Source organism: Aythya ferina (assembly GCF_964211825.1).
Source record: "Aythya ferina genome assembly, chromosome: 11".
Taxonomy (NCBI): domain Eukaryota; kingdom Metazoa; phylum Chordata; class Aves; order Anseriformes; family Anatidae; genus Aythya; species Aythya ferina.
The window spans coordinates 14,259,386-14,273,546 of record NC_140307.1 but is presented as its reverse complement, the minus strand read 5'-3'; the positions used below and the strand labels follow the sequence as shown (position 1 = coordinate 14,273,546).

Genomic DNA, 14,161 nt, shown 5'->3' with positions numbered 1-14,161 from the left:
TTGTACAACTGGTTAAAAGTACACTGCTGTCTTTACAACTGCATTTACTTAGAACACCTCTGTGCTCCTGCTCACACGAACACAAAAATACCACCCAAAACCCAACCAACCCTAGAATCAAACAGACAACAATCTGAAGTCAAGACAAACATTAGTTTGTACAACTTGAGGACACAAGTTCACTTGGTCTGTTTAAACATTAAAAAAATATATAAATAAACACTCTGCTTTTCTGAAATCAGTGACAGAGCTGCCAGCAACTATTTCTAATTTTTCTTGTATGATGTGAATTAAAGAATTAACTCAAGCCTGAATAATCATCCAGCTGAGGAAGGTCAGAAACTGAGATGGAAACCCGTCTATTGCTTCTCAAGAATGAGATAAAGAGCTTTTTATGTATATATTTTAATAAAGTGTTTCTGGTCTCTGTGTGTTATGGATGAACAACAAATGCACGTTTGGAGGGTTTATAGTGACAGGTCCAGGACAGAAAAGGCCAGAAGTGCAACTTTCTGTGGATGTGCCTTAGAAGAGAATACATGCTCTGAAAGACACATTCTGTCCACTTAGCTGGCGATGCTAAATTACCCTACCTCATCATGATGAGCAGCACTTTTTGAAGGATATAACCAGAGAGCAGACACAGTCTGCCTGGCTATGGGAGAGCAGTAAGTACAATGAGGAAGAGGAGAAAAGGCAATGAATGGTATCAAACTCCTGCAGACAGTCCAGTTGATGGCCAAGATAATTTTTCCCAAATTCATCTGAAAGTGAAAAAGCCAGTAAAATCCTATAAAACATTTTCAAGCAGATACAGCAAACAAATACAGATGATTTTTTTTTCCTTTAATTGTATCTTCTCTTGTAGGTTGATGTGTTTTCCTGGTCTCACTCAGGATGTGGTGTAACTAATCCCCATGCCCAAACATTGCATTAAGGGGCAAGCATGTGGCTGGCTACGGTCCATTTAATCCTCCTCCTTGCCTCCCTCAAACCCCCCAGTAAGCAGCAGCTGATTACTGAACAAGTTTTTCTTGCTGCTATTTTTAATTCCCTCAAGCTGCCTATTTTTCTTCCTTGCCAAGCAGTAGGAGTCATCTAGCTCCTGAAAGGTCTTAAATAGCTGCTGGATGCTGCTGGCCGGGATGCAGGTCCAGAAGGTGCTGTCCTGTCACCGCATGGAGCAAGGCACCAGAGCCATGCCCAGGCACCAGAGCCTGCCCACCTGGCAGGAGGCTGGGAAGCAGGCCGGCCAGACCCAGCCTGCGCGCGCAGCCTAAGTGCCCAGTCGAACATACCTACATGCCATTTAATGGGGTAGCTGCATACTGGTCACTGGCCCTACTTCTTACCCACTTCTTCCACTTCCAGAAGGTTTCAGAGTCACATTTCTGAAAAAAAATGTAAGGTCCAAAGGGAACTATTCCTCATACCAGTTTGTCCTTTGATTCATGGAGACAAGCTGCTCACTTCAGGGGGTTTCAGCTACTCTTAAATTTCCCCACTTCAGTTCAGACTGAAATCTCAGAGAAAGCACTGGCAGGATCAGTGTCCTAAAACCAGAGCTGCTGTTTTATCTTCAGAGCCAGCCTCCTTTTATCAGATCTCACCAGCAGCTGCAACAATGTACACTTGGTCAATAGCTTCCATCAGACCAGTACAGCTACAGTGGAAGGCCTCATTCAGTACAAGCTGAACATGAGTAGAATAGGATCTAAATTTTATGTGACGTTTGATTTTAAATATTGCTATAAATGCAATTACAATACAAAATAAAAAGAACGTACATATTCCGCAATGAAAAACATGAAAACAGACAGGAGCTGGTAAAACTGTTTGAAATATTATCAAAAAGCTAAGAAAGAAAAGAACAAGACATTCACAAAGAAAGTAACGTAGCCAAGAACAATTATCCCATATATTTTTTCCCCTCCAACTTCCAAAGCCTGTAAAACAACAGACTTATTACTGAAATAGCAAAAATGTAAACACCAGGAGTACACAAATTCAGTCAAACCCCATCCTACATTTCTTTCTGAATTTCCTCCAAATGCAATATCTCTAGATAGGTAGTGTTAACTCAATTTAATTATGTGATCACACAGAAAATAAAATTAAGAACCTTGCACTCCTCTTCCTAGGAACAGAACTGAACTACCGCAAAACCTTACTTTTAGTAGTTTCCTAGTGGTTTGTTTTGTTTTGTTTTTTAACAAAACCTTGGCATTATTCTAACAAAACAAAGAAAGAACAAAAGAAACCAGTTCTGCTTCAAAATTAAAAGTAGGTCTACTATACAGAGATATTTGGCTAGATGAACAGAAAGTTCTGCCCACTGAACAGAAAGGACTTCAAAGGGCACCTGGTTCAGTAAGGCAGGGTCCCGAGGAACAGTCTATCAATAGTCCAGATAATCTATACATTTAGGATGGGATGCAAGTTATCTCCATCTGAACGCTCAGGACACCATTCTCATACACAGAATCACAGAATCTCTAGGTTGGAACAGACCTCAAGATCATCGAGTCCAACCTCTGACCTAATACTAACAAGTCCTCCACTAAGCCATATCCCTAAGCTCTACATCTAAACGTCTTTTAAAGACCTCCAGGGATGGTGACTCCACCACTTCCCTGGGCAGCCTGTTCCAATGTCTAACAACCCTTTCAGTAAAGAAGTTCTTCCTAACATCCAACCTAAACCTCCCCTGGTGCAACTTCAGCCCATTCCCCCTCGTCCTGTCACCAGGCACGTGGGAGAACAGGCCAACCCCCACCTCGCTACGGCCTCCTTTAAGGTACCTGTAGAGAGCGATAAGGTCGCCCCTGAGCCTCCTCTTCTCCAGGCTGAACAAGCCCAGCTCCCTCAGCCGCTCCTCGTAGGACTTGTTCTCCAGGCCCCTCACCAGCTTCGTCGCCCTTCTCTGGACTCGCTCAAGCACCTCCATGTCCTTCTTGTAGCGAGGGGCCCAAAACTGAACACAGTACTCGAGGTGCGGCCTCACCAGAGCCGAGTACAGGGGGACGATCACCTCCCTAGCCCTGCTGGCCACACTGCTTCTTATACAAGCCAGGATGCCGTTGGCCTTCTTGGCCACCTGAGCACACTACTGGCTCATATTCAGCCGACTATCCACCAATACTCCCAGGTCCTTCTCTGCCTGGCAGCTCTCCAACCACTCCTCTCCCAGCCTGTAGCTCTGCTTGGGGTTGTTGCGCCCCAGGTGCAGGACCCGGCACTTGGCCTTGTTGAACTTCATGCAGTTGACCTCAGCCCATCGGTGCAGCCTATCCAGATCCTCCTGCAGAGCCTTCCTACCCTCGAGCAGATCGACACACGCACCTAACTTGGTGTCATCTGCCAACTTACTGAGGGTGCCCTCAATGCCCTCGTCCACATCATCGATGAAGATATTAAAGAAGACTGGCCCCAGCACAGAGCCCTGGGGAACACCACTAGTGACTGGCCTCCAACTGGACTTGGCTCCATTCACCACAACTCTTTGGGCCCGGCTATCCAGCCAGTTTCTAACCCAACGAAGTGTGCACCAGTCCAAGCCAAGAGCAGCCAGTTTCTTGAGGAGAATACTGTGGGAGACGGTGTCAAAAGCCTTGCTGAAGTCAAGGTAGACCACATCCACAGCCTTTCCCTCATCTACCAAGCACATCACTTTGTCATATAAGGAGATCAGGTTCGTCAAAGCAGGATCTGCCTTTCATAAACCCATGCTGACTGGGCCTGATGGCCTGCTTGCCCTGCAAGTGCCACATAATGACTCTCAAGATCATCTGCTCCATGAGCTTTCCTGGCACTGAGGTCAAACTGACAGGCCTATAGTTTCCCGGGTCTGCCCTCCAGCCCTTCTTGTAGATGGGCGTCACATTTGCTAGCCGCCAGTCAACTGGGACCTCCCCCGATCGCCAGGACTGCTGATAAATGATGGAAAGCGGCTTGGCCAGCTCCTCCGCCAGTTCTCTCAGTACCCTTGGGTGGATCCCATCCGGCCCCATCGACTTGAGCACATCCAAGTGCCGTAGCAGGTCACCAACCAGTTCTTCGTGGATAGTGAGGGCCACATCCTGCTCCCCATCCCCTTCCACCAGCTCAGGGTACTGGGTATCCAGAGAACATCCGGTATTGCCGCTAAAGACTGAGGCGAAGAAGGCATTAAGCACCTCCGCCTTTTCCTCATCTCTTGTAACAAGGTTTCCCCCCACATCCAGTAAAGGATGGAGATTCTCCTTAGTCCTCCATTTTGCCTTGACGTATTTGTAAAAAGATTTTTTGTTGTCTTTAACGGCAGTAGCCAGATTGAGCTCCAGATGAGCTTTGGCCTTTCTAATTTTGTCCCTGTACAGCCTCGCAACATCCTTATAGTCCTCCTCAGTGGCTTTTCCAAAGATTATAAACCCTCTTTTTTCTCCTAATCTTAAACTGCAGCTCTCTGTTGAGCCAGGCCGGTCTTCTTCCACGCCGGCTCGTCCTTGGGCACGTGGGGACGGACCGCTCCTGCGCCATTAAGATTTCCTTCTTGAAGAGCGCCCAGCCTTCCTGGACCCCTCTGCCCTTCAGAACGGCCTCCCAAGGGACTCTACCAACCAGCGTCCTGAGCAGCTCAAAGTCAGCCCTCTGGAAGTCCAATGCAGCGGTTTTACTGGTCCCCTTCCTGGCCTCGCCAAGAATAGAGAACTCCACCATTTCGTGGTCACTCTGCCCAGGACAGCTTCCGACCACCACATCTCCCACCAGTCCTTCTCTGTTTGTGAAGAGAAGGTTTAGCAGGGCACCACCCCTGGTAGGCTCACTAACCAGCTGTGTCAGGAAGCTATCTTCCACGCTCTCCAGAAACCTCCTAGACTGCTTTCTCTGGGCTGTGTTGTGCGTCCAGGATACGTCAGGGAAGTTGAAGTCCCCCACGAGAACAAGCACCGACAATTTCGCAACTTCTGTCAGCTGCCTGTAGAACTCCTCATCCGTCTCCTCATCCTGGTTTCGCGGTCTATAACAGACCCCGACCAGGACACTAGCTTTGTTGGCCTTCCCGACGATAATATTCCAATACATGGAATATTAACAAATCAGTAATAAAAATTCTGGTGTATTAACTCATAGGTGTGGATTTATTTATTTCCAAATTTGAAGAACTTGGTGAAAAACAGAATTCTTCCTTCAACTCATTTCCCTAGAACATTTGGTATACCTTTTCCTAAGGTGAGATTTCCCTAGCAAATAAGTGTCGGTCTTCAAGATGTGGTTCCTCCAGCGTTCCAACAGTTCAAAACACCATTTTGAAGTTTCCCTTAAATGGCATCACCTGATGAAATGTGTAGGTAATCTCACTTGAGGAAATCAGCATAACATCAGTATTGGCTGTACTGCCTTTTACATTCAGACTTGAAGATTTCTGCAGGCTAAAATTGCAGTTTTGATCAGTCACTGAAAAAAAAAAAAGTTGTAACAAACATAACAGAAATATTCAAAAAATCCCAAGTGTGAGAAGGAATGTGAAATTCTACCAGATGACGACTGTTGGCAGTAAATTCAACAAAAGTTAATTTCTCTGCTCCCTGTTACAGAGCGCTGAACACCATTATCTTGAGACACACACAGCACAAGACAGCTGCTAGTATAACAAGACATCATTTAAAAAAATCTCATTTTTCATTCTCTATATACCTTCCTTTTTTCTTCCTCTCATTCCTATTCCTAAAATTCTTTAATTTAAAAGAGTATTAGCCAAATTACAATTCTTGATTTTTTCAGTGCCAAGTGAAGAGCAGCCTGTAATTCCTGTGGACTAGTTTGTTGTTATGAACTTACTAAAGAATATCCTTGAGCACCTGAGAATTTATTTTGTATTATAAAGCACTCTCCAAAATTCAGTAACAAAATGTTATTAAATATAGATATTAATCACTGGAATTTTAAACAAGGTCCATCGTTGCCGAACTTCCCAAGGTAAAATTAAATAATATCGTAGGGAAGTTATACTGTCTCTCATTCCAAGTTTCTCAGTAATTAAAAAAAAAAAAAAAAAAAAAAAAAAAGAATAAAGATACGCAATTAGTTGGAACAGTTAAATGCGGCCTTGAAACATTTTTTAATGCTAATTGATAAATGGCCATAGCATCTTGTCATCTATCCACGGAAAATCCTAATGAGCTACCACAAATATAGAACAGCTACCTTCAGTACTGTATTTAGATAGAAGTGAGGGGTTTGTTTGTTTAAAATTAATCAGCATGGTACTTATGAGAATGCTTCCAATTTAATAGCAAGAGAGCTGGTTTTGGCCTAGCCTAGATGTGTCTATCTTTCACATGGTGTGTTGTCAACTACAGATAACAGAAGTGACTAAAATAATAATCCATTCAGACAAAGTGCTTGGGAGAATCCATGATCCCCAGTTAAACTCAATTGGTTCAGTAATGTGGATAATAGTAAAAATTCTTTTTTTCCTCTTTCCTTCCAAAGGTAGTAGCTGACAGTGCAATTTAATTTGTTCAGAATATGTTGTGAGTCAGCAGTTTTGCTCAGGCTTCTTACAAAAGCTTCCAGTGTTAGGTTGCTTCATTTTATTACTTTAGGGCTGTCTTCATTTTTAAAATAGAGCCCTGTTTATGTGCAACATAAGCAGTCACAGAAATGATTAATAAGCATAGAGAAGATAAATCAAAAGACAAAACAACAATACAATCATCAGTACTGACTGATGATTTTTCCCCCATTATTTAAATAACCAGCCAGCATGACAAAAAAGGAAACATGAGAAGGTGAAGGAGGTGCCAAAAGGAAAAGAAAAATTTAGAAAGGAAAATTTTTTGAGTTGAACTAGAAATTCACTAGGTCAAATACCTTGTCCAGCTGAAGATCTCAAAGGTCATACTCTGTTATCACATGTAGAGTTTATCACATTGATATACAATTAGATATCTGGTGTACCTGTCTTTGAAGAGAAGCAGATGCTTTAAGATCATTTTTGGTCATGCTTTGTGTGATCTGAGTTGGAATGCTGAGATAAAAGCATACATTAAGATATATTAGCTTGTAAAAATCCTGTTTAGCTTATCCTATACTTGTGATTCTTGACTGATGCTGACTTGGCTGTTCACAGCACAAACTACCAGAAAAAAAAAATAAAAATTATAACTCCTCTACACAACACCTGAGAATTGTGTCCTCTTGCAAGCTGGAAATCAGAAGTATTACAAAAACAAGCATTAAACAGGTATTGTAGCAGACCTGAAGCCCATACATATTCTTAGCTGCTTACTTTCAAATACAATCAAAATGCATGATTAGGTAAATTCTGTGAATAAATAGGAAAAAATCTATATACACCTGGATAGGCTGTTTGAACTGCTTGAAGCTAACTACAAAAAAAAAATCAAATAGCTAGAAGAACCATGGATAAGTAGGTAATTCAACTGGAGTAGAATAAGAACATAAGATCTTGTTATTTCATGGCCATAAATGGCCTACAAATTCTTAGCAGGCAGTAAAAAAAAATAAAAAATAAGCTTTGATATGGGAGAAAGAAAAATATTAGGAGTTAGAGCACTGGAGAAATTCTCAAAAACAAATACAAGCCTTCACTGTCAGCAGTACAGATAAGCATATGCCCAGTAAAACAAACAGATGTCACCAAACACACAGAAAAGGACAGGATACATCAGCTTTATAAGGGAAATATACAACAAGAGGAAATATGACAACATCAAGTGTGGATGCACTGGTCAACACTAGGAAACACTAGGAAAATAAGCAGGTAAAGTATAAGAAGTCAAAAGTTTTCATAAAGATGCAACACAGGGAAGCCAAAAAGTATATAACATCACAAAATTTGAGAGGTTCAATAGGCACAGCTTAGTAGCAATGAAACCATTCTTTCAGGCAGAGTACAGGAAGAGAAGGAAGATTATGATGAAGCATACAGTATCTTAGAAGCTACAAAAAAAAAAAAACTACAAAATTTAACATGGACTCCAAGAAACAAGCAAACTATCGCTGAGACAGGTGAATAAAAGTCTGTCCTTTAGTGCATGATAATGTAGCCTGGAATTAAATATGGAAATCCTTTATAGTTTTGAATAGGAGCGAGTTCGTGCAGTACTGAATACAGGTGCTAAAATCAAAGTCCAAGCTATGAAATAAAACATACCACCAAGACAAGCACCAGGGTGCTAAGTTGAAACAGGGTGACATGGGAAGGACAGAAGCTATCTCATTTCTGTTGCTGTGGGGTGTCACTGAGGAAGAAAAACAAAAAAAAAAAAACAACTATAATATTAGAAGATACAAACCACGATTGTGCCTCAGGAAGATGGACGAGCCCACACTCACTGCAACCACCTTCATCTCCCTCAACTTTGCTTCCACTACATGACACGCTGATCCTACCCCAACAAGCCCAGCCATCCACCAACATCTATGTAAACTCCCCTGCCTCCATAACCCACAAGCCTTTCTCCCCTTTTTGATGGGCATAGTCCAGTTTCCTCTCCTGCCCACCAACATCAGAGCCAGCCCATGTGCAAAGCACTTCAAGGCCAGCCAGCCTCCCACCAGAGCCCTGCCAGCTGGCCTCTGCTCAGCACCCTCAGCAGCATCGGCTGGCAGCCACCACCTCGCACTTGGTGGGGGGACATCTGCTGTTGTGGCCCAGCATGGAGGAAGTCCACTGGAATAGTGCGTGATCCAGCTGCTTAAAAATGCAGCGTGTCCCAGTTTAATGCTAGCTAATGTTAGCCTTGAGCAGAGGTGAGGCTCTAGCATCAACTGGGTACAAGACAGAAGGGGGGAAACATCGGAACGAGTTAGCCTGGTGTTCTGTCAGCAATATTTTCAATGCCTGAAGTACAAGCCACCCGCATACAGCATGTATAGCCATACAGAACAGAGAGTAAACTATTTTAACGAAGAGATGCCACTCCAAGAAATGCACCTAGATCTATCTTCTGTCTAACAGGTGTCTTAAAAAATATACACCACAAACTTACGGAATTCAAGTCCTAACTGATGTCACCCTTTCACACAGCAGTTGAATAAAACAATACAAGAGTAATATTATTGCTCATGTGATGCTGGAAAGATGACTAGAGCTTCATGACTAAAAAAACATAGAAGTGTACAGCTGCTGCCCCTTGATGCCTATCTGTGACTTCAAAGCATTAACAGAAAGGGAAACTGCAACCTACAGATGAGATGGTAGCCCAAAGAAGATTGTTGTAGATGACCTTGCCCCCAAGATTTCAAAGGCCAAGGTATAAAAACTAAACATCTAACACGTGATACTGCAACATTGACAGATTTTTATAAAAATGCCAGTATGAGTAGTGAAAGACACAGTCTAAAAGCAGAAATACAAATAAGGTGGCCTGGGCACAGAGGAAGCTCCCTGACATAATGCACACTTCAACCAAGGAATATTATCCAATTATCTTTTCTCCATTATTGGTAAGCCTTGGGGCAGAATCTTTGTGACACAATGGGGACTGCTACCGAGCCAGTACACACCGTTTTGCTCACCCAGACCTCACCGTCCCCAGTAGTGCCATCCCCTCCTAGGGAATTACTGGGATGAAACAGTGCCAGGGAGATGAATACTGGGGTCCAGATCAGGGCATCACGCACATGGAACAGGCAGACAATTAGGTGAAACGACAGTGAAACGATGGGAGGTCAGGAGGGACAGGCTCTGTCTGTCCATCTTTCCAGGCCCCAGCATGAGACCATCCAAGTTCCAAACAAGTGATTACCCCAATCCTGGCTGCTGTAACATAGCCCAGATCAACCACCTTCCCTGAACTCATGCAAGACAGACTGAAAGTGTACAGCAATGGAAAGAGCCCAGACTGGGGCTCTTCCCTTGAAGCAGGCTGCTGAGGAGTTTCGGGCTTTGCAAGGAAGGTCAGGGAGGCTTAGATCTAAACAGAGAAGCAGAGCAGCATAGGTCAAAGACCCCTTAGGAGAGCATCTAAAATAGATGGATGATCACATCTTGTGGAGAGCTCATAGGTCAGGCTTTTAGTTCAATTCTAAATGTTCTTCTCTATCTAAAGATGCATACTATTTTTACCGCATTAAGGATGACAGTAGTTTCACATACCAATGCGACACGGGGGCATGTCTAAATGCCAATATAGAGCAGGAAGCAAAAGAAGGACGTTGCATCCCATTGAAGCAGCAGGACGCACCTCAGGCATGCCAGAAGGAATTGCTGAAGTGGGAACCTGGCCAGCCTACCGCAGCCCACAGCTGCCCTTATGAAATGGCCACAAGGCTGCAGCTTTCTATCATCTCAGAGATGGTGCACCTCCAGCTACACAGTGCCACTCAACACTGTAGGATACTGCATCAACTACAGCAAAAACACACCCAGGAAATGACCAGCAGCTTCCCACAGTAGTGAATTCTGTATCTTGGCTGTGAACTGACAAGGTATTTAACTTCTCCTGAAGTTACAGTTCTGTAATGAGAAGATTTTAAGTTTACATTTAAAGAAAAGCATGAAAGCAAGTCTTTTCACAAATAGCAATCCTTTTATAAGCAAGAACCTAGGTGACAAAAAAAAAAAAAAAAGTCAAGTGTAACAGTTCCTTTCAAATCCTTAGAGGGGATTTCACATCATTATGAAAGCTGTCCGTGACTAGAAGGTGCTCAGATACCATGGTTACAGACATGCTATAATATCTTAAATAGAATACTCAACAGATTTGCTACATTCCTTCATATTTTAATTAGGTAAGGCATGGGAAGACCAGACTCATTTTCATTATGTTTTATCTGTGTTCCACTGATCATTAGCATTTGGTCAGATCTCGATTAACATTTTGTAGCTGTCCACATACTCTGAAATAACTGCCCTTAAGATCACAGTCCTATTTACATTTTTACTGTGCAAAAATCAAAAGTAAATGTTGTGTCACTTCCCAGGTACTTGGAGATTAGCATGTAGTCGGGTGCAAACCACACACACCTGGTGTGATGTGCAATAGCTAAGAAAAGTTTAAATAGACTATTTCAACACAGCATATGGCAGTTCTTGTAGTCATCAGAAAGAAACATGGGTAAGGAGACAAACCTCTGATTCATCCAATTACAGGGGCATTAAACCACCAACATAACCTTTCTTTGGACTGGCAACATTTATGTTCATTCAACATGGAAAACTGACTCAAAACGATGTGGTGGTTCCGCTTGAGTGGGCAGCTGAGCTCCACCACAGCCGCTCTCTCACTCCCCCTCCTCAAAGAGGAACGGGGAGAAAATACGATGAAAAGGGCTCAAAGGTTGAGATAAGGACAAGAAGATCACGCAATAATTATTGTAACGGGCAAAACAGACTCGGCATAGGGAGATAGTAAGATTTATTGCTTATCACTAACAAGCTCGGGAAGTGAGAAACAAAGGAAAGAAACCAAAAGCACCTTCCCCCCCCCCACACACCCTCTTCCACCTCCTCCCCCCGAGCGGCGCAGGGGAATGGGGGTTACGGTCAGTCTACAGCACTTCTCTGCTGCTCCTTCTCGGTCACTCTCGTCCCCTGTGCTGTGGGGTCCCACCCACGGGATGCAGTCCTTGATGTACTGATCCGGCGTGGGCTTCCCACAGGCAGCAGCTCTTCCAGAACTGCTCCAGATATGGGTCCGTACCACGGGGTCCATCCCTCAGGAGAAAACTGCTCCAACCTGGCTCCCCTACGGGCAGCAGCTCCTGCCGAGTCACCTGCTCCTGCGTGGGCTCCTCTCCACGGGCTACAGGTCCGGCCCGGAATCTGCTCCGGCAGGGGTCTTCCACAGGCAGCAGCCTCCGTCGGTGCAGGGCCACCTGCTCCACCGTGGTCTCCTCCACGGGCTGCAGCGTGGAACCCTGCTCCACCGTGGTACTCCATGGGCTGCAGGGGGACATCCTGCTTCACCATGGGCCTCACCACAGGCCGAAGGGGACTTCTGCTCCGGCACCTGGAGCACCTCTCCCCCTCCTTCTACACTGACCTTGGTGCCTGCAAGGCCGTTCCTCACTCCCTTCGCTCTCCCAGCTGCTGTGTGGCGCAGCGTTTTTTTTCCCTATCTTAACTATGCTCTCACAGAAGCGCAAAACAACATCGCTTATTGGCTCAGCTCTGGAAAACAATGGGGCCCTTACCAAACATGGGGCAGCTTCTAGATCCTTCTCACAGAAACCACCCATATGGCCCCCTGCTACCAAAACCTTGCCATGTAAACCCACTACAACCAATTCTAAGCATCCCATGGGAATGCTGAAAGCTTGTTTTGCTCTCTTTCATAACAATTTCCATTTCTTCTGAAAAATTTTATTCTGAAGAATTAGAGCAAGTTTCATGTGTTTTGCCCAAAGACAATGCAGAAGCATCAATACAATGTCACACTTGAGAAACAGGTAGTTTAGCTTTCACTCTAATAAAATGAGCACCTGTGCATACACAGTGTGAGACTAATTGCTCCTCATCTTATTTTCACTCACTTTTTCCTTCAGAATGAGCATTTCACATATTTTGATTCCCAAGCAGAAAGGAAGCTTGAAATTTTGGAATAAGTTTCTCCTGGTGTTAGGGACCACTACAAAAGCAATTATTTTGAGTATTCAGAAACAACCATTATAAATAAAACCTTCGCTGACACCTTTGGAAAATTAGAACTCACCTACTGATACTGGCTTTGAACTTTATGAGCAATTCACTAGGACCTTTTCTAATATTGTGCATTACACAAAGACTAAAACCACTTCTCTTTTGGTAATACATCTGCAAGCATACAAGTGTAAGCAAGCAGAGCACTCAGTCGCATCTTCTTACAGATGCAGACCACTCAATGTACCCAAATGCACACAATGAGTTGTAATGTCAAGACTGTGATAACAAAAAACCTTTCAATAAACCTAAGTCAGACCATTATTCCTCATCTATTCAGTGATGTGTATCAAACTGAATTTCCCTCTGACTTAATTCTTATGCAGTCCTTTAAAACATGTAAATTGCTGCACGATTATAAAACGCTATCAGCATAAAGAGGGAACTCCAGTCTAAAAGCACTTACTCCCATTTTAAACAAAGATGGCAACTGAATCAAGGTGTACACAGTACTCAAAAGTTAATTTTCCATTTATTTGCTGACGTCTACTGCAGGAACTAAAGTTACGGAACCTAACAAGCATCTCATCATCTGTAAGTGATGCAAAATATATTGAGGGCAATTCAGTTTTACCAGACTTGGCATTAGAAAAAAATGACCAAGGCTACAACAAAATGACAACCCCAGCAACATTAATCTAGGGCGCTGATCTCAGCTGTACACAATTAACCTTCTTAGGGCTTTCTGCCTCCTACTCTGCTAATTCTAGCACTACGTTTAGAAGCCAACAAACAAACGAACAAAAAACAACTAACAACTTGTTCCGGCAAGTTGAAAGCCACTCAAACTCAGGAATACCTAAGTCATTCCCATCGTGCTGGCTGGCCAGCATTCATTTATCTATCACCTCTCAAGAGTCTTGGCTTGCTGCTATACAGTCCTGTTTAGTGTTTCCAAATGCAGATAAAACAATTGTAAAGAATATGCAATCCACGAAGTTGATAATAGAATTACATCTAAAGCCTAAACTTTTCACCAAAGAAACTACCAGAATAGGTTTTCAAAAACTTAAATGCACAACGTATTTGAAAGAGGATTTCACAACCATGTCTACGTGAAATAGCCCTTCCCATACCTCAACACATGTATGAAATTAGGTTCCTTGTTTCTATAATTGAAGGCTTTGAAATTCAGACTCTTATTTTCCTATGAAAGAGCTGCTTTGTTCCTAATCACACTGATATATCATTATTTTTTAATCACCACTAATTACTTACTCAGACCAATCCTTACACGACCATATTCATTTTCTAAGAAATCACTTTTAAATTAGAGCAAATCACTCACGTATCTCATATACTTCTCAGGCTTTTTCCATGATCAGCAAAGGCTCCCTCTCCACAACCACAATGCTGGACAGTCTCGGTGCCTGCCTTCCCTGGACCTGAGTTTTAGATACACACAACACAAAGAGCCACTACTTTTGTTGATCTTATTTTTGATCAGGTGCTCTTTCTTCAGCACAGTGCCAGAATGACTGCATACTGCAGATCTTCTGTCACTTGGCA

At 43.3% G+C, this 14,161-nt stretch overlaps 1 long non-coding RNA gene across 1 annotated transcript; it reads right to left on the bottom strand.

Moving 5' to 3' along the window:
• Positions 1-5,018: 5,018 nt before the first annotated feature.
• Positions 5,019-8,493, bottom strand: LOC311443069. Its single transcript, XR_014697059.1, has 3 exons — positions 8,304-8,493; positions 6,856-6,946; positions 5,019-5,436 (listed from the first exon to the last, which is right to left on the bottom strand). It is a non-coding gene; the product is annotated as an uncharacterized lncRNA (long non-coding RNA).
• Positions 8,494-14,161: the final 5,668 nt, after the last annotated feature.